Raw genomic sequence first — 27750 nt, 5'->3', positions numbered from 1 at the left:
GCTACTTGGCAAAAGTTACCAGCTCGCACTGCTGGTCTAGAGTTGGCTTAGGGACCCTGAGGTAGAAAAACTGATTATCTGTTGGCCACCGGTAACCGCAAAATGCTAATAAAGGGTTTTATTAAGGGCATGATAGTCCAGCTGCAGCTAGTCTGCATTAAGAGGTTAATACATCAGTTCATCTCATTCACCTACATTCACCTACACCAGCTCTTCTACCGAAGAAAACAATACACAGCTTTGAGTCAGCATGCAGTCAGTTGGCATAAGTGATTGCTCTGGCACAAGGCTACAGCTACAGCTATTTCCTCTGCACCTGTAAAAATCTGTAGCTGTTACAGAGCAAGGAACACCTGAACGTAACTTAAAATAAGGATTCTATATAGGAGTTTCACTGAAATTACGGGAGGTAAACCTCAGGGAGGAGCAGGAGCAGGGCTGTTCATTGAGCAGGAGGACTCTAACCAAAGCATAACATTTAAATGATAAGCAATACCAGAGCTTTGGAAAACTTTGGGAAGAGATACATTTTTATTGGCAAAAAGAAGCCCCATCATTTGTCTTGTAAATTGCTTGTAAGGACTTAAGGCAACAACATCTTAGTGTATAATGTGTCTGCAGATGTTCAGTCTTACTGCAAAATAAAGATTCCTTCAATAAGTGGAATTATAAGTTTACTGTTGAGTTTCTGTCATAACACTTCATCATTCTCTTTTAGGTTCATATTCCAGAGGACTGGAGGGATTGATTTTTCCTTAAGCGTCTGGCAGAGCTATAAGAGGTTGTTACATATCCAGAACAATAGTTCCCTCTGATTTTTTTTGTTATTCTTACCAAATACTTCTTCTTTCGTTCCCCAAGCCTAATTAAGGCAGGGGAAGGCCAAGCCATGGGGATTGGTTTGAACTCAAATTTACATTATAAACAGACAATACCTTTCTTCAGTTTTCTTCTGCCAATAAAAAAAAAGACTGAGAAGCATGATGCAGTCTTAAATTTGTGTTAAGAGATTGTAACTTTCCAACATCATCATTTTCTGTTGCATTTTTAATAAAGTGGACTTCTGAAAAGATGTCTCCAATGTGGCAGTTGAAAAAAGCATGTAATCTTAAGAACTTAGCGGTTTCTTCAGACTGCATCTATTAATACAGTGAGAAATTAATTTTTCCTGTAACCCTTGTCTCTCTTAATAGCACATCATAATTCATTCCTAAAGCTTTTGAGTGTCTAGTTCAAAACAGTTCTTCATGGATTGTTTTGAAACTGTTCGTACAGTCCTAATGAGCAACCCACTTAGTTTATTGTTAACTACCAGTGGTTAACTCTTATTAGAGGGAGAGGTATTGTGCATTGAAACTGCAAAGTGTGTCAGTTATTTAAAAGCAAAGTTTCACTGGTTCATGAATGAAACAGAGGGTTCCTTCCCCGTGCCTCTTAATGTGGGCTTAATTCTGAGCATTGTGCAGAAGACAGATTTTAGAGAACTGCAAAGGAAAATACAGGATTTTATTCCATTCTGTTAGTTTGTGAAGAAGTGTCATGTATTTGTAATTTAGTACGTTGCCATGAACCTTGTAGGTAGTTTAATTTAAAAAGATAAACATGGGAAATTCTATTAATGTGTTCGGATTAACCTTGAATTACCTTGTACTGATGGTGGCCCTTTGGAGTGCTTCTTTGTAACAAACTGCATGTGGTAGTTCATGTGTCAGAAGAGGTGTGTACCCAGAACCCAGGGAGAATACGTCTGATGACCATACAACAAACAGAAGTAGTGTTTTCACAAGCTATTTAGGGCAGTGCATCTTGTATCTTGGTTCTTTGCCTTTATTTGTCTTCCGTTAACAGACTGTGAAATGAGCATACTAACAAGTAGAACACAATGTTATTGTAAAAATAAAACCAGACAATTATTTCAGAAATTCAAATGCTTAAGAAAACAGCAATGTGACTTTCTTTATGCACCTTGGAAGATGAACGTTATTTTGGATTTATGGAGAATCAGGTGAGTCTGATGCCTTAGGATGTTTGATACTCTATCCTGCCAGAGTCATGTTCCTGAGTTAGATTTTGTTGGCTAAAGTTGAAAGTTAAACTGAGAAACAAAGCAAATAAGGAATCTTAAAATTTACTAGTCTCTGTTGGTTTTCAGTTTAGAATGTGTGCTATGCCTTTAGCATCTCTACCTCCACTGTGTACATTTTTGAAGCAAAGGTGAAATCAAATGGAGTTGTTTTGTTCCCGCCCGGGAATTTCTCTAAAGATTCAGGAGGAAGAAAAAGAGAGTGTGAAATTGGATGTAAGCATTTGCATTTTATTTCAGTATCATCCCTAATGCAGATGAAGCAATAGCAATTTAACACTTTTCTGGAGATGAATTGATGAAGGCTTTTTTCAGTCTGTTAGCTTCATCACTTCTTTTAAGCAAAAAACAATGGTAATATGGTCAGGGCTCCTGTGAAGTCCAACCAAAATCAGGCATGTTGGAACCCGGCTAGGCTTCAGAGTTAGTTTGATGCATCTCCATCGGCCTTAATTCTGCAGGTGCAGATGAGTATTCTCTAAAGAAGCTTAAAGACCCTCCACTCTCCTTAGCATTAAAGAGTTAATAAGTTACCTGTTAGATTGCAAGGTAAGATTCTAAAACTGAGAGTGCTGCATGTTAAAGGAATACAGTGACAGAGCAGGTACAACATTACTGTATAATGAAGTCCAAAATTTTCTTTAGTATTTTGTTAGTATATTTTGTGTATACATCTGAGGATGCAGATTTTCCTGGTGAATTTAGTGTCATTAGTCACAGACTAATGCTGCTTTCTTTTCACTTGGTTGAATTGTGCCATTTTCATTTACTATTTTTGAATTTTCATCATGTCTTAGAGGTAGAATGAATTAACAGGACTGAAGAGTAAGCACTGACTGTAGCATCTGCTCATACACGAGTCATCTGTTGCTCCTTCATTTTGGTATACCTATGTCTTAAAACTGGTACAATAGTGTATATGTAGAATCAAATTCCCGTTGGATTTAGATTTTAACAAGAACTGATAACTGTTACGCATCGCCACCTGCTTGTGCTTTTTCTTCCCTCCTCCACTATAAAGCAGCCATACTATGGCTTTCTCCCCTTGAAAACTGAAAAACAGCTTTTAATATCTGAGTTGTAGTTTTCACCTCTTGTTCTTCTGTCCTTCTAAGGTAGTTGAGTACCACCACTTGCAAGGGTGAAATTTCTACTCTTCCTAATGGTGCAGAATAATGGAATAGTGGAATTCTTTAGGCCTGCATATGTGCTGACACTGACAACTTAAAGCCTTAAAAATATACTATGTAGATGAGGTTTTCAAGCAAATGTTTAATGTTAATGGTAATGTGTTTAATTGGTCTAAACTACTTAAGAGTCTGAAGTACAGATTCTGTTTTAGCATGTTGTGTCAGATAAATTAAACTAATCTTTTGCAAAGTGTTGGGTTTCACAACAGAGGTTAAAGTGAGGGTGCTACCAAAGGTGTTGCATATTTGCGTCCCCAGCAGAAATGATGGTGGATTTGAGTTAAATATTTATGTTGAACCTCTTGACTGTCATGATGATCCGGCTTTCTCAGAGTCCAAATCAATATAAGAAAAATCCTAGAACTGATCTTCTGAGGGAATGAAATAACGGGTCAGACCTTTCATCTTGTGCATAGTTTTGCATACATAGGGCCTATGAGTATAAGCAGAGGCACCCAGGTTTCTTGTTCTTTGAAAGGCTCCCAGACTTGAATAGATCGTTAAGATGTTCCAAAAGTATTTCAGGACCCTGCCCTTTAAAATTGATAATAAATAGCAGTGTAGTCAGTTAGCACTTAAAATCCATTCAGCATGGTAAATAGTTCCAGAGGGAAGGGTGGGAACAGTGACTAAAACTTCTTGCTGTGCAAGGGTGCCCTCCTTCACCTTCTCTTGGTAGTGTTTTCTGCTGTGTATGGGTTTGTACTTCATGCCTCCATCCAGAATTTGGCTGTTGAAACAAAAGCTCCTTGGTTCTTTGAGAAAATCGTCACAGAAGGTGCTTCTTATCTTCAAAGTGTTTTCCTGACATTAATTAATTGAATCCTCACGATCCTGTGAGCAGGATAAGGAGCAGCCTGAAAATGCCCATTAAGCACTCTTACTGCAATGAACTGTATTAAACACTTTTGGAGCCAAGCTGGATAAAGTGTTTTTTCTACTGCCCAAATAACTTTAAATGTGTTTGAAAAGCAGTGCACAAAAATTAAAAATGCTTTTGAACTTTCGGCAGACTTTTATGCCTACGTGCTTGTGGACGTAAAAAAGCTGCTGTTCAAACAAGCAGGGGCAGATCCTCAGCAGCTTGTAAATTACAATGGTGCCATTGATTTCATTGGAACTGTGCAGCCTTAGACGAGCTGAAAGGCCTGGCTTTTTGCTTGGGAAGTGAAGCAATATGTAGTAACACCTGATTTGAATAAAGAGCTTTAAAACCTAGTAATAATAATAGTAATAATACCTATAATGAAGATATACTTGCAAACACATGGAATAGATTTTGTGTGAGACTGAGTCAAGAGAAAGACACGTTAAATGAATGGAAAAGAAAGGCAAAACAAAATAAAGTCATCGGTATTTGTGGATATATCCTAGTTTGAAAATGGAAAATATTTTATCTCTCCACTGAATTACCAAAAATTCCTTTCTCTCTCAAGCGACCACTATCCTAAACTGTATCTGACAGTAAGTCATTGTATAGGGAACTGATTTGTGTTTTGGTATTTAGTGTGGGGTTTGTTTCTGTCTTGACTGAAGTTAATCAGGAAATGCTGTTAACCGCTGAAGTTACTGTGTGGATCTTTGATAGGATTATAAATGAAAAATATGCAGCGTTGAAACTCACTGGACTTGGAATATATGCATATCAATATTGCCCAGAAAGATCTTTAATATTTAGTTAATTTGTGGTCAGATATTTTCCCTAACAGTTATGGTCCTTAAATAATGTAAGCATGATAGTTTGAAAGTAAAATAATTGTTAATCAAGTAGGCTGTGAACTTGAAACACTGAAACAGATTGATTAGAAGAAGACATAAATATGTCATACTGAAGACTATGAATAGTATTTCAGTCTGCCAATTTAAATGAGAAATGTTACCTTCACTGTATCGGATTTGTGATATCTTCATATTTAGTGTAGACAAAAATGAACCTAAGAGATGGGAGAAGAGCTCTTGAATAAATTATTAATCTGTTGTGTTTGGTATGTTACATGAAGCTGAGGTTGCAGTAACATACTGTCTTTTTTGGTCATTGGCAACCAGGGCGACAATGGGGATTTTTGTAGACAACTCAGAGTGCAGCAATATTTCTTGGTTTTGAACAGGTTTTAACACGGGTATGTTGGTGAGTCCCGGGCCTGTATGTATGCAGGTACAAATGCAAATTAAGGGCCTACAGCTTTTGGGCAATAGGTATAGAAGATCTTCATTCTCTAGAAATTGAATCCAATTGTGTGTTGCCCTTTTTCTGCTGCTTTCATATTCTTACCCTGCCTGAGTAAGCATTGGAAACCATTGTTGGTTATCGATGGGTGCACTGAAGATGTTATGTTGTTCACAGCATCAGTTGCTGGATAAAGTGCTGAGCTTCCTGCTGTACTCCAAACTGATAGTCATGATAGAAATAGAAGTCTGTGTCCCAGAGTGATTAACATTGAGCTCAGTTCTGATGAGGCGCCTAGCATCCATCTTTTCTGGAATGTAATAACTGAAAAAAGGTGTTACAAAGCCTTGCAGCCTTTCTCTTCATGATGCATTTAGAATTGGGAAGAAACAGTGGTTTTACATCATATATTTGAGAAGAGTATTGAACGACTCCTTTGACAAAAAAGAAAACTCCATTAGCTCATCAGCGGGACGGCAATACTGAGCTTCACAGAATTTCACTGTTCAGAGAACAGTATTTGCTGCATTTTGCTGTGTATGTTATGCCAGTGAAAGCCTTTTTGCGTGTTGCTCAGCCAGTACCTTATTTATATGGCAGTGGTTTGCAGTATTACTCCATGTCTTTTTTACCTTGGCTTTCTTGTTGGATGGTTTTTTTGTTTGATTGGTTTTTTGTTGGGTTTGGGTTTGGGGGGGGGGTGGCATTAAGCAGAAGTCAGTGTCAATGCAGACGTATGAAATGATTTTATTGGCTTGAGTGGAAGAGACGTTGGATCAGCTGGTTATGGTTTCTTCTGATGAGGTGGGCAGGGTTTGTGTTTTAGTTTAGATTTTTTTTTGGCAGCTAGTATAGAAACAAAAAATGTGTAAATAGAAAAGAAATAAAAGGAGTGGAGAAAGTAAAGGAAAGATGATGCTAATTGAAAGGCAGTATAGTGGGAAATACCAAACCCCATTCAAACAAAACCTCACTCTACAAATGCTAGGGGGAATTTTAACCTGGATTTATAGATCTATCACAAGTCATCAAAGAATTATCTGTGGATTGCTGTTTACTTGGACTGGTAATAATCATCTCTGACAAAGAGGGGTTTTTAAATGTAGGAGACTCAATAGCTTTATCGAATGACTGTTTCTCAAATTCAGTTGCTTTATGGTATAAAATAACTATACAAGCTCTGCAAATTTTGGCAGTTACTAACCAGTCCTGCTGTGCGGTATATAAAGCAGTTACATACCACATGCCTAGCCTCTAAAGGATCCTAAAGCCTCTCCTAAGTTTATATAGTTGACCATCTTTGGCTTTCTTCTCTCAAAAAAAATGTTCTTAGTTTTTTGGTCAGTAGTTAGACCATTTCTGTATTTCATTAGTCAGGAATAAGAGGTAAATTGGAAGATGCATTGTATGCTTCCAGTTTAACAGTTGAAATTAAACAAAGGCCACACAGAGAGCTTGGTTGGTGAAGTAAGACCCGTAAAGTTTTTAAAAGGTTGTTTTAGTTTACTTGAGCTCTTAGTTCCAAGTTTTCAGTGGTGCTTCATCATTAATATTAATAGTATAATAGCAGGGTAGCTATTGAACTAGCGCTTACATGGTTAACTATTGGAATCAATGCTGTGAAGCATCAACAGGCTGCAGGCCGAATGGGTGTGTTGGGTGAAATGTTTTCCTGCTTGAAGGTGAGGAGTGCTTTGCCAGTGACCTTCATGTTACAAGGAGGTCACCTGACAAACTTGATTTTCAGTGCTGTGTAGGCAGAGGTCTGCCTGAATGAAGAAGGGGACTGAGCAGGAGATCTTGGATCCTTGATTCTGGGTCACTTGGGCTATAAATTATACTAGAGGAGAGAAGAAGGAGAGGGGATTGTTCAGCAGAAATTACAGTGCAGTACAGCAGAGTTTCTCCCAAGCCATGTCCTTTCCCACTTTAAAGCAAACAACCGGCATACTTTCACCTTTGTGTTACATTGCGGAAGAGAGCAGAGTCAGGCTTTTGCACTGGCAGTGGCTCCCTCATACAGCATGAACATTCTCCGAGACAGTTCCAGCCACTTTGATCTCATTTTGTTCCCGACAGGATTCTAGACTCTGAGCCAATGTGTTAAGAGTGGCACTCAACCCCAAGATGGCACTTGAAGTCCAATTTGTTTGCAGAATTATACTGCAGGTCATTTATGGATCACAATATATGCAGATAGTAACATCTTACCCACCAAAGTAGTGGTAGCTTGCTCTGTTAATGTATTAGGGTATGGGAGGGGATCTCTAAGGTACTCACTCAGCAGAATACGATGTTCATAGAAATATCAGTGCTTTGATTTAGGACTTGGCAGTGGCCTGTGAATGTAACCACTTTAAATTATGGCAATCATTATGGTCTAGCCCATAAAGAAATGGATTAAGAAGATTGATTTCTCTATATTTACCCTCTCCCTGATAAAACGCCTATTTTTGACTTGATTCAGATTGAAATAGGTCATACAAAGTTGAAGACTTCGGTAAGAATCTATGCTATCATTCAGTAGCATGAAGTATTTTTCTAGATATGTTTAACCTGTTGCCATTGCAGTAATTATTTAGTTTGTGTTTCTAACAGAAAGGCAGTTTAAATGACTTTTGGAAAGGTAGATATTTAACAAGCTCTTTACTCACAGACAGCATTCATAAAAAGACACACTTATTTATCTCAAATATGGGAAACGTGTTCCCAGCTGAGTATGAAACTAGGTGTACTAGATGTACTTTTACAAAAACCTAAATTCACTGTTAATCTAAACAGCGTGAAAAATGCTGTCTGAAATACAGAAAAAATAGATTATAGATTATATAAATTTTGGTTTAAACAAAAATGAAGGCTATAGCTGATCACTTTTTATAGTTCTGAAAAAGTGATACTGGAGACATTTCATTAAAGGGAGAGGATAGAGATTATCAAACTAATAATTAATCAAAAACAAAGACAAGGTTTTTTTCTTTTCTAAGGTGGAATTGTAAAGAAGTATGAAATTTGCTTCTGAAATGTTGAATATTTAATGTTCAGCATGATAAATTCATTGTGGTCATATTTCATGGTTTAAGAGCATAAACTTGGCCTGTTGTTGCTACTGAGATTCCTCTAGCTCCTCTGGAAAATCTGGGCCTGTGTTGGTCTGTATATATATAACAATCTCTGCTCAGTGTATCGATCAGGACACCTACGGGACTGGAAGCAGAAAGTCTAGAAGACCGAACTTGAGAAATGCGAACAACTGTCTGCAGAGCAGTTTGCAAGAGGTCTACTTGCACAGTGTAGGTGGAAGAAAATAAATAACTTGTTGGTAAAAGAAGGAAAAAACCAACTTTCTCATTATTTATATATTCTTTCCCACGTATGCTTGGAAAAACTTTAATTTAGTTCCTGATGGCAAAATAATTACATAGTTTGTACTAGTGATACCTAACTCATTTTCTTCTATTATCTATTCAGAATCTGGACTCCACTGTTTTATCTATACTGCAGACAAAATACTGCCATTAATTAGCCAGACTTATTTAGTGGTCTGGAGATAGACTCAGAACTTGCAAATCCATAATTTTTTTCTGTGTTTCCATGAAAAAGTTTGATCAGAGAAAATTTTTGTTTCATTAGCTTAATAGGTAGTTTGGGAATAAAGAACAATGATAGAATGAGAAGTGATACACTGAAATGATTTGTATTTGGGATAATCCCGTGCTTCTTTTCGTGAAATAATTCAGTCATATTCTTTGTTGTTCTTGGACCTATTAAAATCATCAATAAAATGAGATTATTCCATTTTTGTCATATCTCTGGGTTTCTGGGCTTACCTCCAGGTATCAGTTGTGTGTTTCACATGGTTTGATAGCTTTGTCAAATAAACATCAAATCATTTCAGTCCCAGAACATCTTTTTTATGTTTAAATGTGCGGACTGACATAAACAATAACATGTGTGAGACTGGCCTGAGCCTTTATAGCCGGAAAATAATGTATGAGGGAAGTGGATACCAATGCTGAATTGACTTGCTATATTTCCAGCTCTCCTTTGACCACCCACCTTATTGTGCCAGGAATTCATCTTCTGACAAAGTGTTCTCAGGTAAATGGAGACAGCCTTTCACTAGTGTATATATTATTATTCTTTGCTAAGAGCCAAATACTCGGGAGGATCTATAATAAATTAATGTTATTTTAAGCTGAAGACCAACATCTACTATGCTGTTGTCAGCTTTTATTGGAAGAGAGAATAAGTGAAGAATTGAACGTTTTTTCAGGGCCGAACATGGACAGTGGAACAAAGTCTGTTTGGTTTATTTTGCAGCCTGTATCCTTACTGTAACGGCCACTGAATTAATGAAAGCTGCTGTATCCTTACCTTAATGGCCACTAAATTAGTCAAAGCCAATATTCTCCCACCCATAATAACCTCAGCTCTCTCTTTGGTCTAGTAACTTCAGTCTCTGTGCCAGTGCCCGGTTAGATTGACCTTGTGTGCTGGCCCTGGTTCTAAACCCTGCATATGCTGCTGGCCCAGCTGGCTGGCCTGGCGTTGCAGATAGCTGTGGGCTCATGCTGTAACCTGCTTTTCAGTAAGGGAAAAATATTGTAGATCTCTCCTCTATCCTGTTGTCAGCATTTGTTCAAATGTTACTGTATTTGAGATGTCAACACCTTTGTCAGACTTTCCTGAAATCAGACACTAGGTTCGAAAGCCCTCCAGCGAGTGGGAATGGCGGACGTTGAGCCAGAGGAATTCATGTATAAGGTAGGGGACCAAACAGTGCTTTGCAGCTCACAGATCTGTGTGTTTTGAGTTACAGCATTCAACTTTACCACACAGAACATCTGAAATTCTTGAGCAATTCCACTTGAAATTTGAAACAGCTTAGGAATATTCATTAGCTCCAGTTTTTCATTGCGAGGAATTAAAGCTATTTAGCAAACAAAAGCAGCAGTTAATTATTCTTTCTACTTCAGCTTTTGATTCTCATGAGATACAGTGCTGAGATATCACAATCTGCTCTTTTAACTTAGCTGTCTTAGAACTATTCCAGTTCTTGGCAATTGTCAGGAGCGCAAAGAGGTACAAAACATTTTTTGTTATGCCAGCTGGAGGAAAGAGTGGGGTATTTGCACATGTGCATTTCACTAATCTGCCCCTTCTGGCTGAAGTAGTGTCTAGATTAGAAGATAATTCAATTGCGTTTACCCGCCCATAGGACTTACGCCAAATGTGTGCTGAGTTTCTGTGCTGGGCTAACTAATGTGCAGCTGATCTGTGCCAGAAGGCTCAGCTATCACGTTCAGAGCCATTAGCAGCCAGTCCGATCAACTCCTGAAATATAAGAACCAGATTCTAACTGAAATTATGTAACTAAGCCAAATACTATAATCTGCAGGTTCAGTGGGAACTGCATAGCTAAAATATCACATGCTCTGTTGGAAATGTATCCCTCCTGGAGTCTACTAGTCGTGAATGTTGTTTGTTATTTCTAAATACTTGGTTTACAGCTATTGCCAGTGAAGAGTATTTCCCAATCTTACTGAGGGATGGTAGGAAATATGTTGCTAAAAATTCAAGCTATGCTTTTTCATTGGGGTAAAACTGAAATTCTTGTTAAACCTTTGTATTGGGTCTGGCTGAGATGGAGTTAATTCTCCCCATAGCAGCCCTCATAGCACTGTGCTCTGCATCAGTAGCTAGAAAGGTGTTGATAACACACCAGTGTTTTGGCTACTGCTGAGCAGTGCTGGCACAGCATCAAGGCTGTCTCCCCAACATTTTTTGCCCCCCCCCTCAATGGCAGGCTGGGGCAGGGCAAGATCTCGCGAGGGGACATAACCAGGACAGCTGACCTAAACTAACCAAACAGATATTCCGTACCATATGACGTCAGCTCAGATATAAAAGCTAAGTAAAGGGAGACGGAAGGGGGGCATTTTTGTCTTCCGGAGCAACCACTACGTGTACTGAAGCCCTACTTCCCAGGAAGTGGCTAGACATCGCCTGCTGATGGGAAGTAGAGAATAATATCATTTGTTTTTCTTTGCTTTCGCGCGCAACCTTGGCTTTCACTTTATTAAACTGTCCTTATCTTGACCCATGAGCCTTTTGTTATATTTTCTCCCCCCTGTCCAGCTGAGAGGGGGGAGTGATAGAGCAGTTTTGGTGGGCACCTGGCATCCAGCCAGGGTCAACCCACTACAACCTTATAAGAGCTAAAGTTCTGAGACTGCCACTTAGAAACCTTAACCTTAGTTTATGCCCTGCCTTCTTTAAAGAAAGAAATTAAGGATGTATACGTAAGAATGTGAAAAGACTTTTTGAAGTTCTGTATAGAAGAAACCCCACAATTATGAGTTACATTCTGCTCATCAATTCCTATGTCCTTCTGAACCACAAGAGTTCCCCTGAGGTGCTGTATTTCCTAAAACAGAATAGTAGATGTGCAACTGCATATACATTTAACTTAATTTTTCTACAGATACAAGACATGCATGATTTCTTTCTCTGTTCCTCTGAATTTTAGTGCTGTCCTTTATCTTCTCCTCATTTCATTTCACTCGGTCTACTTTTCTGCCAGCCCTTCCTCTTCAGTATTTTCAGGATGAACCTGAACAATGGTAAAATTATATACCATTGAAAACAGCAGAATATTTACAGTGACTTTAGTGGAATTGGGAATTCAGTCATTTCCTCCTACCCTTTCAACTCAAGGGAGATTTCTGTACAAGTTAAAAGAGAATGAGCTTTTTATAGATTATGTTAATAGTACTTAATAAAATGTATTTCAGGTATATAATTGTAGAGAATGGCTATGTAAAAATAAATGGAAAGGTCATCATTCTTTATCATATACTGTCACCATGTAGATTAGTTGTGCAAGTCCTTTTAGTGTAGCTGATTTACAGAATAATGGGAAACCTGCTCATTTTCAGTTATTGTTGGAATGATTCTTACCTTCAGCAAATACTGTGCTGGCATTCAGATAACTTGTCTCTTACTTCCCCTCCGGTATAGAGGACTATAATATACTACTCATAAAATACAATGACTGTGTTTAAGAGTTATGTCATTTCGTATAGGATTTTTTCACTCACTGCAGTCCATACACTTTGATACAAATTGGGAATTGAAACACCCTTGGTGCAGAATTGGATTGTTGTATCTTTAATTGTGGTAGTGGTTGTTGAGATCCTTACACAAAGCAACATTTGCATCTATAGTTAACAGCATACCATTAATCCCTCCACAATTTTCTGAACTTCAATAAAGCCTATCATGCTAAAGAGGACTTAGCAGGTTTATTTTTGTGCTAGAGACCTCATAAACGTAACATTAGTATAAAGATGAACTTCATCTCTGTTGTTTCCTCTTATTCTTTCATTTGTTTTCTCAGTAAGTATTAGTATGTCCTACAATAAATGCTTTTAGAAACGAATTGTATACTCCAGGTAAGCTATTTAGAGTCATATCTCAACATTTGGGAGTATTGCCTCTGTGTAACTTACTCCCTATGGAAAGCATGGGAGTCATGTAAATGTTATTAATTCTGTATTTATGAATAATAGTATTAAAAGTAATCAATCCCTCAAAAGCACCCATTTGAAAAATGGGAAAAGGCTTTTTATTAGAGCAATATTAAAGAGGGGAAGCAATAATGGAAAAAAAAACCCTGAAAATGAAGCCCAAGATGCAATTGATAAGGAGTGCTTATGCCTTGCAGTGGAAGAATTGCCAAAATGCTGAAATTCTGCTTTAATTAACCTTTTTACTTGCATCATCTAATCTGCTTCATGAACTCCCTATTTCAAAAGTTCCAGCCCATATACAGACATACATTTACAGTCTTACTCTGGCAGCTGAGTGAGTAAAAGGATTTAAATACATCCTCTGATTGATTACCACTACTATTTATATCTGCTTTCAAAAGGTCCCTGGTTAGATTTTTCACTGTTGCACACTGTTCCCCAGTGGGATTGAGTATGATGTGTGGGAGAGCAATAGTGACACTGAAGCACAGTAAATGCCATATAATCACATATTTTGCAAATGCCATGTCATATATTACTGTATGCATATTCTGTAGTAACTTGCATGTGCCAGAGTATTGGAAGTTGAAGTGTACTGTAGTCAGAGAGTGTGTTTGTTTCATTTTGCTTCTCATCTCATCAAAGAGACATAACAAAAGAGGAAGGGTAGACTAGCTAATGTGTTTTTCAGTTGGCTATTATTAATACCTATCAGGGAAGGCTGTATTAAAAAACATGGGGAAATACTGCATCTTCTTCTGATAGAAGCTAAAGATGTATGCCCTTTTGTAACATGCAGATTAAATCTGAAATTTGTTTGGAGATTTTATCAAAGCTGCTGAGACTTTGAACCTGCTGTAATGTCTGGGCCTGAATAGATTGTATGGCTATATGATAAATCAGTTTTGTTTCTCAAAGCCCATATTAGTCATTGCAGTAGTAGTTAATTGTCTGTTCTGCTTTGCTGCCCCAGCATTTTACTTGTGCTGATGCATCAACATGGCTTTTGGAGTCAGAAGCGAAAAGAAGGAACAGGCATAACTTAGTGAAGAGGAAGCTGCATCAGCAGGGGGAAATTAGAGAGCAACAGTTTAATGAATACTCCAAAAGGAAAATAAATGACTGTTCGCTGCAGTGGCAGAAAATGAGCATATCTGCTTGCAGTGATTAACTGTAAAACCTTTACCTTTAAGCAAGTAAATAGTATTTTCTTTTTGCAGGTAGCAAAAAATCAGGAATTTCTTGAAAGCTATAGTGGGGTTTGTTGCCTGAGACGATCTGCAAGAACAGGCACATGAGGAGCTCTGAGCAAGATTAAACTTCTTTCTCTGAGGACAATCTCAGAACTGTGATGAAATAACGAAATTATATTGACAGCAGTATTTTACTGTGAAACTTCACCCATGCTGCTGCTTTCGAGATTTGATAAATTGATACATAGAGAGGAAAAAAGTGATCCAAAATTGTCTTGTCATTGTAATTAAAATTTGGGAAATACCTGCCAAAAAGTAGGAAGTTCAACAAAAAGCTGAGGCAGGATGAAAACTGTACACATCTGTGTCAAATTCGTCTAGTACTTGTGGCCACAGCTCTTTCAGGAAAGCAACAGATGTTTGTGAAACAATATTTTCAAATTTTTATTTTAACACAATTAAATTTCAAATTCAACCTACATTTTTCAGAGTCGGACCAAAGGTACTAAGGTTCTGACACCAAAGCAAAACATTTCATGTTGTGCCAAAGTAATATTACTTGGATTTTTGCGTTTGGCTGGGCTTGTTTGCTGAGCTTTACCATCTAGAACAGCTGTAGATAGTGTAGAAAGGGCAATCAGTTGTTTGGGTTTAGACCGCTTTTAACAGTCGGCTGCAGGGGAGCTTAGAATGGTAGTCAGAAAATCTAAAATGAAAAGTTAGGAGACTGCATGTGTTCTCCAGGCAACAAACCATTGGAAAAGTTTACAATAATTTGTCTTCTGTGAATGCAGTGCTGCAATCACTGATACATCTCTGTGCATAATTCAGAATTGAAATGTAGATTGATCACAGCTTACAGCAGACAAATGAAGCACAAAAAGACTTTGTAGTTTAGCTTTATCAGTTCATTAATATTGGACTTGCTTGTAACAGTCAAACACAAAAGAAAAATGTATCACAGCTAGAGGACATTTCCAGAGAATCTTAAGTATTTTAAAATACTGTCGGATTATTTTGGACCAAAACCAAGGTTAAATGAAATAGATAAGACAGGAGGAGGATGAGGCCTTAAAGAACTATCTTAACAAATGTTATTTATTTTAAGCTTGTCCTTGGAAGCAACTGCATTCTGAACATCTCAGCACTTGGCGATTGCATGAAATCCAGAAAAGGAAATTGCCCAGAAACTGAAGTAGAATTGGCAATGCTGTTTTCATTAAGCCTGCTGGATGCATTGTGGAAAAGTGGCCAAGCAAGATGAATGGCAAAGTGTAAATGAACTCTGAAGGAACTGGAATCCAGCACACTCATCTAGTATTAGTAATGAAGATTGTTCTGTGACATCTATATATAACATAGGTCTGCAGTACGAAACTGCAGATTCAGAAAAGCCAACTTACAACCAGCAATAGATGTTGAAGATAAATTTTCCATCAGCTCAGTTGATTTCTCATCCACCTGTTCTAACTCTTACCATTAAGTCATCTATTCCCATTCTAACACTAAAGATGACGTGGCCAGTCTCCAAATCAATACAAATTTACTAGATCACTTTTTTTTTTTTTAAAAATAAGATGGCTCTCATAATCATTAGGAAATGCATCCAGAAGATGTCTGTTCCCTCACAACTGAAACAGCAATAAATTAGACCTAAGACAGCAGAGCAGGAATCTCTTGTACTGGCTCTTTTTTAACTGTGTCACTGTGAAAGGATAAAACCTGCCAAAGTAGAACTTCAGGACAAACTTGGCAAAATCGGTTTAATGCAATTCACTGTTTCAAATTTATTCTCATATGAAACAGGATTTCTTTGATTTGATATGATATGATAGCTCCCCAAGTAGAATATCAGAAAAACTCCTTGAGAAGGATTATGCTGAAGAACATAATGTTCATCTGAAGTCTACTGTTAATATTTTAGATATGAAAGAAAACTGCATAAGCCACTCCATGGAAATAATAGTATACTTGAATTATCATTTCCTTGTAATAGTATTGCAAATCTGATGTTTTTATCTCCATTTTTATCGACTGTACTATGAAAATATTCAAGCAATTGCTTGAATGCTGCTGTTAGCAAAAATCCTATGTGTCATACTTAATTGGTAATGTTACGACTGCTACTAAGTTCATGGATAACATGCAACAATATCTTTGGGAAATAAGCATATGCCCAACCTATTCAAAGCTGTAAGGAAAGATGTTTGTTGGATTTCTAAAAAGTTGATTTTTAAGTTCCTACTAGGTGAAAAAATGATTAACATTTGTGAGGATAGGGGTCTATATTATACTATTTTGGGTAACTGTATAGAAAGACAGAACCAGAATTTCAGATGCTTACCAGATCCAAATATGAATAAGTATCTCAAATTTGGATACTTGTGCAGAAGGTTCTGGTTCCTAGGCTTTGAAAAAGGACTGGAGGTACCACAGGATCCAGCTTACTCTTGGTTTCAGTCAGGATCTGAAGAACACATGAAAAGTGGTATTATGCTTTTGTGTTATGTTTGCTTCTGGTCCTCCCTGGACTGCAGAATCATGGAGGCATACACAAGGGATTTTTTGTCCTGAAGGTTGTATTAGAAAGTATTCTTCTGCCTTAGGATTATATAAGGTCATATAGTACTTCCCAGTGGAAAGTCCCACTCTCTGATCTGGGTCCTTTCTGACACTGTTGAAGTGACCAGTAATGGCTTTGAACTTCCAAAATGGTTAGAAGTTCAGCAACACTTTGTCTTGGCTATGCACAGTTAGAAGATGCCCCATTTTTGTCATAGAAGATCTGTACCCTTGCCCTGTTTTGGTTGCCAGTGAAGAAACCAAATACAGTGCAAGAGATGAAGGTGTCCCACCTGCAGAGATACTGTCTTCAGATTAAGTGTATACAATCCGATATTAATTTAGGGCCCAGTCAATGAACTGCTGACCATTTTCTAGTATCCTCAGTTGGCTCTAGAGTAAGGGTTTTGTAGGATCAGACCATTAAAGATCATTTGATTCTTGCTCATTATGAGATTCTTAGTCCTACTAATATTTCTTGAATTAAGCCTGGAGTCCTCTGGGAGCTTCGCCATGACCTCAGTAGGAGTTTGAATTCAAAAGGTCAGCAGCAAATAATACGTAATTCAGTTCAGAAGAACTGTGCCAAATTCCTCCTAAATACTCTGTAACTAAGGTGTGTTCTAATAATCTGCAAACATATATGCTTTTGGAAAGGGGTTATTTCAGAGAATCCATTTGAACCGATGCATATGTCATTATTTTAAAACTGTAGGTTATTGACTCTTTAGGCATTTGGCTTTTCTTCTCTTTATGCATCAGAGGTACTTTAAGTAGCCTAGTAGCTGTACACTATGAGTTGCAGTATTTCTAGATTGTGGTCAATAAGCTCTTTCTTTATTGACTTAAAATGCATTGGGTATTCCATACTGCAAGGCTGAGAGGCATGAAGGCAAGCTATGTTTTGTAAAACTGAATAGTTTGTTGGTTTGTTTGTTGTTTTTTTTAAAGTGTCTTTTACTTTTCTATTTTAAAAGTTGTCTTCCAAGTACTTCTGGAGAGAGAGTTTTATAATCTATAGATACTCAGAAGTAGCCAGTGATTTTAGGAGTTCGACTTGTGGTATGGGAGCTGGTCAACAGGCTATAAGCGTGTGCTGTTCAGAGTTAATGGCCAGCTTGATGCAGTCCATTTGTTGGACTTTTCCAACAAACTCGCCACTTCCAAGTCTCCCTTACTATTACATTCCCACTGCCAAGTTATGCATGGTTTTTACCATGAAACTGACTGACTTATCTCACAGGAGATTTCACCAAAGGGTAACTTTATGGTTTAGTGGTGCAAGATCTACCATTCTGCACTGATTTTAATAATCCAGTGTGTGAATATTTTAGATTTATCTCTGAAAGCTCCATATAATGTATTTTCATACAGGAAAAATAAGTAGTAGAAGTTGTGTGTTTCTTTCACTTCTTCCATCATAGTGCTTATTCAGAAGTAGTCATATTATTTATGGCAGCTGTTTCTGGGCACTTTCTTTGAAGATGCTGGGGAGGTGGTTGTGACGGAAAAGGACTTAACTGCAAGGTTCAAGCAAACGACTTGAACTTCACTCCCAGACTTAACTGCAAGGTTCAAGCAAACAACTTATTTGAACTTCACTTACAGACTTAACACGCCACTGTTGCAGGTTTTACAGATACAATGGAGGAATGCACTATTGCAATTTTTTAAGGCAAGAGTAGTACATTATTACAACCACAAGCGATTCACAGACAACCACAAACGCATTTACAAACTTAAAGCATAAACAATATTCACTTACTCCTCCAGGTAAGGGCTCTCAATCCCAGGGAAGTTACCTTTACCGGCATCCCGATCAAGGAGGGGGAAAGGGTTTCCTTCGCAAGCCAACTGCATAGTTAGAGAAGTGACTCCCCCCATTTCCAACCTGAATCTTAGAGTTTTTGTCTCCTGACTTGTGGAATGGTGTGTATGACTATGTCTGAGTGGATTATGATATATGCCTAAATGGATTATGTATATCTGAGTGGAGTTTCCCCTTATCTTTCCTTTGTTGGTCTGTGATTGTTTGACTACACAAGGTTGTCATTTGAAACTGAAGCTGAAACCCTCCAGGTTTTGGGGTTTTTTTTTTACCTTGCTCCCTCAGCAACTGGATAGTGGTTGGATTGAGACTCGGGGCATACTATTTGTTAAGGGATTTCAAGGCTCAGTTCAGGTTTTGGTTCTTTGAATGGTGCAGCCACTGCCCTGTTTACTTTAGGGTTTATCAGACAACCCAGGGCTAAGCTGTCTACGCAGCTCTCCCTGAGTCGTCTCTGCAGAGAGACAGGGCCTCAAGGAAACCCAAGGCTGGGTCACTTTTGTAAGCCCCCATGAGTCGCCTGTGTGCACTAGACACGGTGAAACTCGTTTGTGAACTATGAGCCGGACAATCCACACAATGGTGGTGTTTCTAAAGAAAACTAGTTCAGCCAAAACATTCTTACACTTTAATGGGACTTAAATGGCAACAGAATTTAAAAAAAAAAAAGCTTATTAATGTAAAATACCAAAAATACGCTCCAAATGTGATGTGTCAAATAAAAATTGTGCTGAGGTGGAAAAATAAGATAGTTGTTACACTTTGCCTATAAGATGCTTTGGTTTAATTGGCAGCTGCAAAACAAATGTGGCTTGAGATCCCCATCCATCGCACCTATTCGCCTGTTCTAGCTGCCTTTGTTGAGGAAATTTATCAAATAATTTTTTTACCATGTTTTATCAATCTTTGACTTGCATCTTGAGTGCATCTGCAGCTTGTCCAGGTTCCCTGGATTAAATTACCAGTGAGACATTTGCAATTAACTTCAACAGCACAAGCCTTCACTTTGTTTCCCACTGACCACAGTTATAAGCATGCAGTCCTCTTCCCAGAAGAGAGGAACTACTCTCTGCTTCTCTCTCTTTGGGTCAGGACCAAATGAAGGACACTTAATAATTTTAATATATGGGAAATAACTTTGATTATGTCTGTCGAAAGCCTTTATGTGGTTTGTAAAGCAATTAAGTAGGACTTAGGACACTGTTCTCCCAGACAAAAAGGCATTAGGACAGAAAATAAATGTACTGTATTATTCTGAATATTGGTGCTGTTGCCAGGTTTGAGAGGTTTCATTTTATTATTGGTACTGTGCCTCTGCAACTTCGGGTGAAAATGTACTGTGGATAGTGATGTACTAGGCCCACACATAAAATATTTCTCTTTGTATTGGCTTTGTGTGGCAAGGTTTTGGTAGCGGGGGGGGTTACAGGGGTGGCTTCTGTAAGAAGCTGCTGGAAGCTTCCCCTGTGTTCGAGAGAGCCCATACCAGCTGGCTCTAAGATGGACCCGCCGCCGGCCAAGGCCGAGCCAATTAGTGGTAGTGGTAACACCTCTGTGATAACATTTTTAAGAAGGAAGAAAAGTTGGGACAGACGGTATTCGGCAGCCGGAGAGAGGAGTGAGAACATGTAAGAGAAACAACCCTGCGGACACCAAGGTCAGTGAAGAAGGAGGGGGAGGAGATGCTCCAGGCACTGGAGCAGAGATTCCCCTGCAGCCCGTGGTGAAGACCATGGTGAGGCAGGCTGTCCCCCTGCAGTCCATGGAGGTCCACGGTGGAGCAGATATCCACCTGCAGCCCGTGGAGGACCCCACGCCGGAGCAGGTGGGTTCCCGAAGGAGGCTGTGACCCCGTGGGAACCCCGCGCTGGAGCAGGCTCCTGGCAGGACCTGCGGATCTGTGGAGAGAGGAGCCCACGGAGCAGGTTTTCTGGCAGGACTTGTGACCCCGTGGGGGGCCCATGCTGGAGCAGTCTGTGCCTGAAGGACTGCACACCGTGGAAAGGACCCATGCTGGAGCAGTTCGTGAAGAACTGCAGCCCGTGGGAAGGACCCACATTGGAGAAGTTCGTGGAGGACTGTCTCCCATGGGTGGGACCCCACGCTGGAGCAGGGGAAGAGTGTGATGAGTCCTGCCCCTGAGGAGGATGAAGCGGCAGAAAATAACGTGTGATGAACTGACCGTAAACCCCATCCCCGTCCCCCTGTGCTGCTGGGGGGTTAGTAGAGAATCCGGGAGTGAAGTTGTGCCCGGGAAGAAGGGAGGGGTGGAGGGAAGGTGTTCTGAGATTTGGTTTTATTTCTCATTACCCTACTCTGGTTGATTTGTAATAAATCGAGTTAATTTTCCCCAAACTGAGTCTGTTTTGCCCGTGACGGTAATTGGTGAGTGATCTCTCCTATCCTTATCTCGACCCACAAGCTCTTTGTTATATTTTCTCTCCCCTGTCCAGCTGAGAAGGAGGGGGAGTGATAGAACGGCTCTGGTGGGCACCTGGCGTCTAGCCAGGGTTAACCCTTCACACTCTTCAGATATGAAATAGTTAGAAACATAGGAGTCATTCAGCAGTAAGGTTACAAAATATATCAGAATGCTTATATGGATTAGGATGTTTCCAGTTTTCTGAAGCACGGGTGGGACTTCGTGCTGGGAATAGTGCATGTATATTCTTTCGGGATCATACAAAGCATTTAGCATCTATTTTATAAATTGTCGATGCCAGACCAGACATACTTTATATAATATAAGGTGTGTTTAACCTTGCATTGACTAAAACTGAACATTTACATAAATGACCTGTGAAAACCTACATTTGAGGAACATGAGGGTAAATAAATTGTAAACTCTTATTTTACTTTGCACAGTGCGCTAATTGTTGTAGAAGTTGCTCAGATAGCTGTCCTTCATATAGTTCTATGAAATTGTTGCTTTCCTTACCCATCCACCAAATTCAAATCCAAACTAATGGTTTATTCCAAAATTTCACAGTAATTTTCCCTGTAAATACTCTGCTCCCCAGAATTGTTTCCCTTGAAAACTGCCTGGCACCTTCACAGCAGATGTTCAAAACCCATTTATTAGATTTTAAGTCATTCATTCATGCTAACCACTCAGATATTTATAAAATTCAGGATTGGGGGGGGGGGGGTTGCATGTGTAGAAATGTTTATTTTAGTATTTAATGCTAAGCTATTGATTTTACTTTCAATTAATTATTACCTTTATTGCAAGTACTTGAATCTTTTTCTGGCATTTTTTTCTGTCAATATTCAGAAATATTTAAGTAATCTGAATAAAAAAAAACCAGAGACACTCTTTTTCTCTTTGTATTTTGGAGTATCTTTAAATGATGCTGCCTGATATGTAACAATTCCACATGTGTAATTGTTGGCACAGGTTGACAATACCTGACAAATTAACATGAATACACTGTAAATTACATATCTTACAGAGACAGCTGCCATATATTCCTATTTAATTGCTCACTTTCTTTTTGTCCTTTTTGTTGTATTATGTTATAATGAGATAAATGAAGATGTGATATGAACCTTTGCTCTGTAACTCAAGTTGAATGTATTTTTTACATTGAGTTTATGCGAACTTTAATTTTCACAAGCAAATGTTTGGGGCTTTTCCCAGAAGTAGACTTAGGAGAATGCCACGAGAAGAGGCTTTCCTTGCATAATGTGAACTTACTGTGAAATGAGAAGTTCTAGAAGTCCTGAAATCTTCTTCTGCTGTAGATTTAATGAGTCTTGTTACTAATTTAGGTACTTAAAAATATCTGGAAAACTAATTTTGTTCAAACTTAACTTGATAACTGGAAGTATGTTAGGAGTTTTCATATAGAGTTATTCCTCTAACCTCTGCAGTGGGTCTGTACATGTAATACTCTTTTACTGACTCACCATTACTCCACTGTGACTGACTGATGACATTTTCCTTTCATCAAGGCAGTTATTTTCACACATACAGTTCATGAGTGAGTGAATTATTTTATTGTTCAGGTTAATATTTTTTATATTGAAGGTGAATCATCTTAAGATGGCCAAATTGCAGCTATTTACTTTGTTTTCAGAGTTGAGAAGTGCTGGAAAAACTTCCTGGTCAGTTTTAAGCAAGTGGGACCCTGAGTCATTAAAGATCAGACAGTAATCCTGGAAACAGGGAGATTACAGAGGAGCAGAAAATTAATCAGGCAGTTACTTTATGTCTAATAATACGCATATTAGCTGCTGTCATGGGAATGAGAGCACATTTTTGATAACTGTCTTTAGGAGATATGCAATGGTACCAACTTTTTCCAAGTTCCTCTCCATCTGCTTGAGCGACACTAGGCACTTAATCTAAGGTAGGAGAGTTCTGAGCAGAAGAGCAAATGCATTTACTTGAATTGTATCCACACTGATTTTTTTAAGGTGGGGTGGGTTTTTTTGGTTGTAATACTGTAAATGAGATGCTATAGTTCTAATAAGGAAATCGCCAATTTGAAAAAGTTGCGTGAAACTTTTAAAAACTGGAACACCAAAACTCACCTTAGCTGTTAAATTAGCTATAGCTGAAGGGAGAGGAGAAAGAGGAGTGACTGATTTATGCCAGAACAGCTGGGTTAGTAGATGGTAAAGAGCAGTGCATTTTTTCCTGTGTAAGATTCTCAATTCCTGTGTAAGATTCTTAAAAGTTTTATAGAAAGTTTTGATACAGGCTGGATGATGTTTTTCACAATAATAATAATAATAATAATAATGGAGTCTTTTTACTTGTAGCCTAGCTTTGACATATACTAAGTTCACATCTTTGTATATTTTTCTAGTTTTGAGTGTTGCAAACTTTTTTGTAGTTTTGTTTTTGTTTTTTTTTTTAATTCATCTGAGAGTATGAAGTGGTCGCTAACATTCAGGAGCTGAAGCATGTTGTGAGCTAGAATCAAGAAAGTTGACAAGATTGAAAAACACAATGAAAGGGAACTATAGTAATGGAATTATCTTTAATGTAGTGGAGAGATGGATTTTTTAATATTCTGATTGTAGTGATGTAGTTTAAATTAAGATTACAAAAGTTACTCTTATAAACCATCAAACATCAACTTCTAACTGGAAATACTGACCTTGAAAGTAGATGTGAGTTCATTGTTTACAGAACTTCTCTCTGTTGCACCACTGCATCAACTACCTTCAGTGTAAATTATCTTTCACTTTTTTTTCCCCAAGTTGTAGGGGAGGCTGTGTAGAATTGTTGAACAGGAAGACAGGAGCTGCAAAATATCTTTAAAAGGAGAGCTGTAAGCTGAACTGTAGAAAATTAATAGTCTTCAGATACTTGAAATACAAGTCTTAATGTATGGCCTATTGAGATTTTGCCATCAAATTGTAGACCAATCAGAAGTCTTGATCAGAGTTTGTATCCTGAAATATTACGTATCTCTAGTGCAAAACATTACTGAAGGCCACTGTAAACAACACGGTTTTAGTTAAGAAGCTGATCCCAGGATGAAAGATAGATGAAATCAGCTACAGACTATATGAGGAATTCCTCATGAGGAATTAACGGTAAAGCTTTTCATAAACTTTCATGCTTTGGCTAAAAATATTAGCACCATAAAAATTCTTCAGGGGGCAGAGTTGAGGTGGTAGCTGCAGAGTGATCAAAACATAAAAGAGGCACATTTTCCCCTTTTATGGGGAGGCTTCTTTCTGACCTGTCATATGATGGATTTGAAATGAAAGTTTAATGGACTTTCAGTTTCTTAGACAGCCATCTTTTTACCGCTTCAGTACTAACAACAATTTAATCTTAGCCAGCTCTCTTTTTTTTTCCTGAGCTCTTGAGAATTCATTTATTTTATTTGTTTAGCAGCAGTATAAGAAAAAATACTCAGATCATAAAGTTAAGGAAGTGTTCCATATTAAAAAACAACGTAAAACCAGTCTCCAATAAATTTTGCAGAAGCATTTACTCCACAGTTGTTTGAATTAAAATGTAGCAAGTGTAAATAGCATGTAAACAGTGTGAATGGATTTCATATTTAACCTATATCCAATAGTATGTGAGCTGTAATTTTTCCTCCCAGCACTGTGTGAGTAATGATAATGCCACTTTCATGGCTGATATTGTATAAAATATTTTTCAGCTAATGTTTATGGTATAGAGACTGTTTTCTTGATGTGTCAGAAAATTAGACCTGGGAGGCAAGTGGATGTATAATAGCTCCTGGGAAAATAATCATGTAGCATTAAATAAAATAAAATTTCAAAATGCGTGAATGCATTTTTACAGGGTCTGATCTAGAGCCATTAATGTTACTTAAATTTTTTACTTCAGCTGCAAGCCAAATGTACCAGGTTCTTGATTATGCCAGCTCTTTTAGTGCTCTGTTGGGAGCGATACAGGCTAACTTTGCTTTCCTTCAGAAGTCCAGAAAGGTGGGAAGCTGTCCACCATGACTCATGCCTTCTGAGCTTATGTGGGTGCAGCTCTGTCCAGCCACTCAGATCCACTGAGTATTTTACATAGGGAGAAGTCAAAGTTTGAAACCTCACCCATCGAGGCTCTTTACAGGGACAGGAGCAGTCCTATGTATTTCCTTGGAAGTAAAGCTTCTTTCTCATAGGTCCAGAACTGGTGGTAGCCAACTGCTTTAATCCTTAACCTTCCTCCATCTTACATTTTGTCCAGAATGATTAAAAAAAAAAAATTCTTTACAGTGTAGAAAGGATGGAATGTAATAATATGAAGTCTTTTAAATTAATATATCTACTTCTATACCCATTCTGTTCAGTTACTACCTTATTTTCCTCTTAATGAAAAACAGATGCGATCTTATTAAAAATTTTTCTTGCACAAACTGGGATACTACTAATAAAGACTAAACTAATTTATATTTTAAATTTGCAGATTGCACACATGTTCTCATATCACTTTGAAAAAGTAGGTTGCCGAGTCCTTAGCCTCTCTAGAGGAGTGACTGTATCGGTTTAGTGCAGGGATGACTAATAAAGCCCATACAACTGCAGTTCAAATCTGTTGTTAGTAGTTAGATAATGTATTAGTATTGCATACCTCTGTTTCTGCATGTATTATAAGGCAAACTAATGCAAGCTGACTTGAAATCACAAACATAACTGAAAATTCTAGTTGGTTGAGGCTTGAAGACTGATAAAGTCACCCACTTTGTCTAATGAACCATTGCTTTTTCATTAACGAATAACAATGGTAAGGACTTACAAGAGACATAAGTACATGATGGTATCTAAGCACTATTTACAAAATTTTTGAAAAAACACAAGTAATCTTCTATAAACAATTTCATCAATATTAAGTAAATTAAAAAGAGTTAGTTATCAGCAACCACTTCCATAGGGGAAAAAGACTTTGAATCTTGCAACTTAACAAGGCAAGTACACTGACAGTGTCACTGTCCCTTCACCCAGTATGTTCTGTTCTGAGTTCTTCTGTGCTGGATTCTCTTTAAGCCTGCATATCAGCTCAGTCTTCTAGTAGGATTACAGAACTTGTTCTGTGGATCAAGGTAGTGATCTGTCCAGTTCCCTGTATTTTGTGCTGACCAACAGTAAGGTGTTTCATAAGATACTGTAAGAATATACACTTGGCAAATAGAAAATAATCTGCTCAAGTTATAGGTCTCAGCCTAACATACATAGGATATTATGAAGTTCAAACCTTAAATATCAGGATGTTCCTTTGCAGGTATTTACTTTTATTCATTTAAAAAAAATCTATGAGTTCAATCCCTTCTTGTGTCTTATTAAAGTGTTCCCCTCAACAGTTTCTTGTTGGATTGAATCTGTGCCTATAGACACACATCATGTGAAAAGTATTCTTTTTGAATTTACAAACCTGTTTTTCATTACTTTCCCTTATTTTTTCTTGTTTTGAATTGGAATAATTCATTTTTAATCCATATTTCTGTATTTGTCTGCATCTTTATCTGTAACTATGGAATTTTCTCAATACAGAAGGTTTTCTTTCAACAAGGGTACTCAAAGAAGAGTAACATAGTAATTGACATGGTTTCTGAAATGTGGCAATAGTAGTGCACTTAAAATCACTAATTTATATAAAAGAACAACAATATTTGCAGTGTGGTTCTCTATTGCTGTCTTTTTTTATTTTAACATAACACGCCTTTACATTGACATTTTGTGACCGTTTCTCACCACATGGTCACACTGATGTTCTTCACTGAGAGGCCTGCAGCAAAAGCAGAAAGACTGCTTCTATTGATTAATAAAGTTAATTCAAATGTCTGGAATATGTAAGAACAATTTAAATTTCTTCTCTAATGTGTATTACTTTGGAATTAACAGCATAAATTTAATTTCCCGTCATTTAGGCCATGCATGTAGGCTTTTTAAATTTTTCCCAGCAGCATAGTTATGTATAATGCTGAGAGTATTTTAACTTGAGTATCGCAGTTGTGACAGGACAAAGAAGAAACAGTCTCTGGAATAACTGGCTCCTTGACCCTAAATTTTTATAATTTCAAAGTTTGTGCCTTGAATTTGCATTAAGAAGTAAATTGCCGAGAAATATACAGCCAAGGTTATTAGTAGATTTTGTTGTCTGTTTTAAAATCTGTGTTTAAAAGCAAATTCTTTTGTAATAACATTGAAAATCTTTGAGTAGAGCCTTTAGGGAAAGGGTCATGTCTTTCCTGTGTACTTAAACAATGTCTGATGTGGTTTCAGCCTCAAGATACTACTATATTTTAAAATATATAACTGTAATATTGCATAAAATTAGGCACATGTATGTGGGGAGCTTCTGACCTTAAGGACTTACAATTATAGTCACATAGACAGATAAGGAAGTAGGAACAGGAAGGAACAGAAGCACCTAGAAATCAGTGACTTGCCCATGGTGACAAAGGGAATGCACTGCACAACTGGATATTGAATCCGTATTTTATCCTTCCCTGGCTAGTATCTGATTTGCAAAGTCACTTCTCCTTATGCAAGAGATCCTACTGGCATTTTCAGAGAGCTTGTCATTCCAAACAGTGCTGCAGATCAGGGCTATGCAGATGTTCTGGCAAAAAACCTGTGTTCTGAAAAGGAAATGGAGGGAGTAGCCAAATGGCTTCATGAAGAATAACTGGAATGTTTGGCAACCCAGGATATTCATGTGTCCCTAAACTGTTTGGTGCTTCTGCATTGTATAACGTGCTGATTTTC

At 37.9% G+C, this 27750-nt stretch overlaps 1 protein-coding gene across 2 annotated transcripts in view; it reads left to right on the top strand.

Moving 5' to 3' along the window:
* Window positions 1-27750, top strand: part of THSD4 (thrombospondin type 1 domain containing 4) — a 339077-nt gene that overhangs the window by 271815 nt on the left and 39512 nt on the right. The window lies entirely within an intron of this gene.

This window comes from Harpia harpyja, chromosome 14 (assembly GCF_026419915.1).
Source record: "Harpia harpyja isolate bHarHar1 chromosome 14, bHarHar1 primary haplotype, whole genome shotgun sequence".
In the NCBI taxonomy this organism is placed as follows: Eukaryota; Metazoa; Chordata; class Aves; order Accipitriformes; family Accipitridae; genus Harpia; species Harpia harpyja.
Note: the sequence above shows the minus strand (reverse complement) of the source record. Positions and strands in the feature narration are given on the sequence as shown.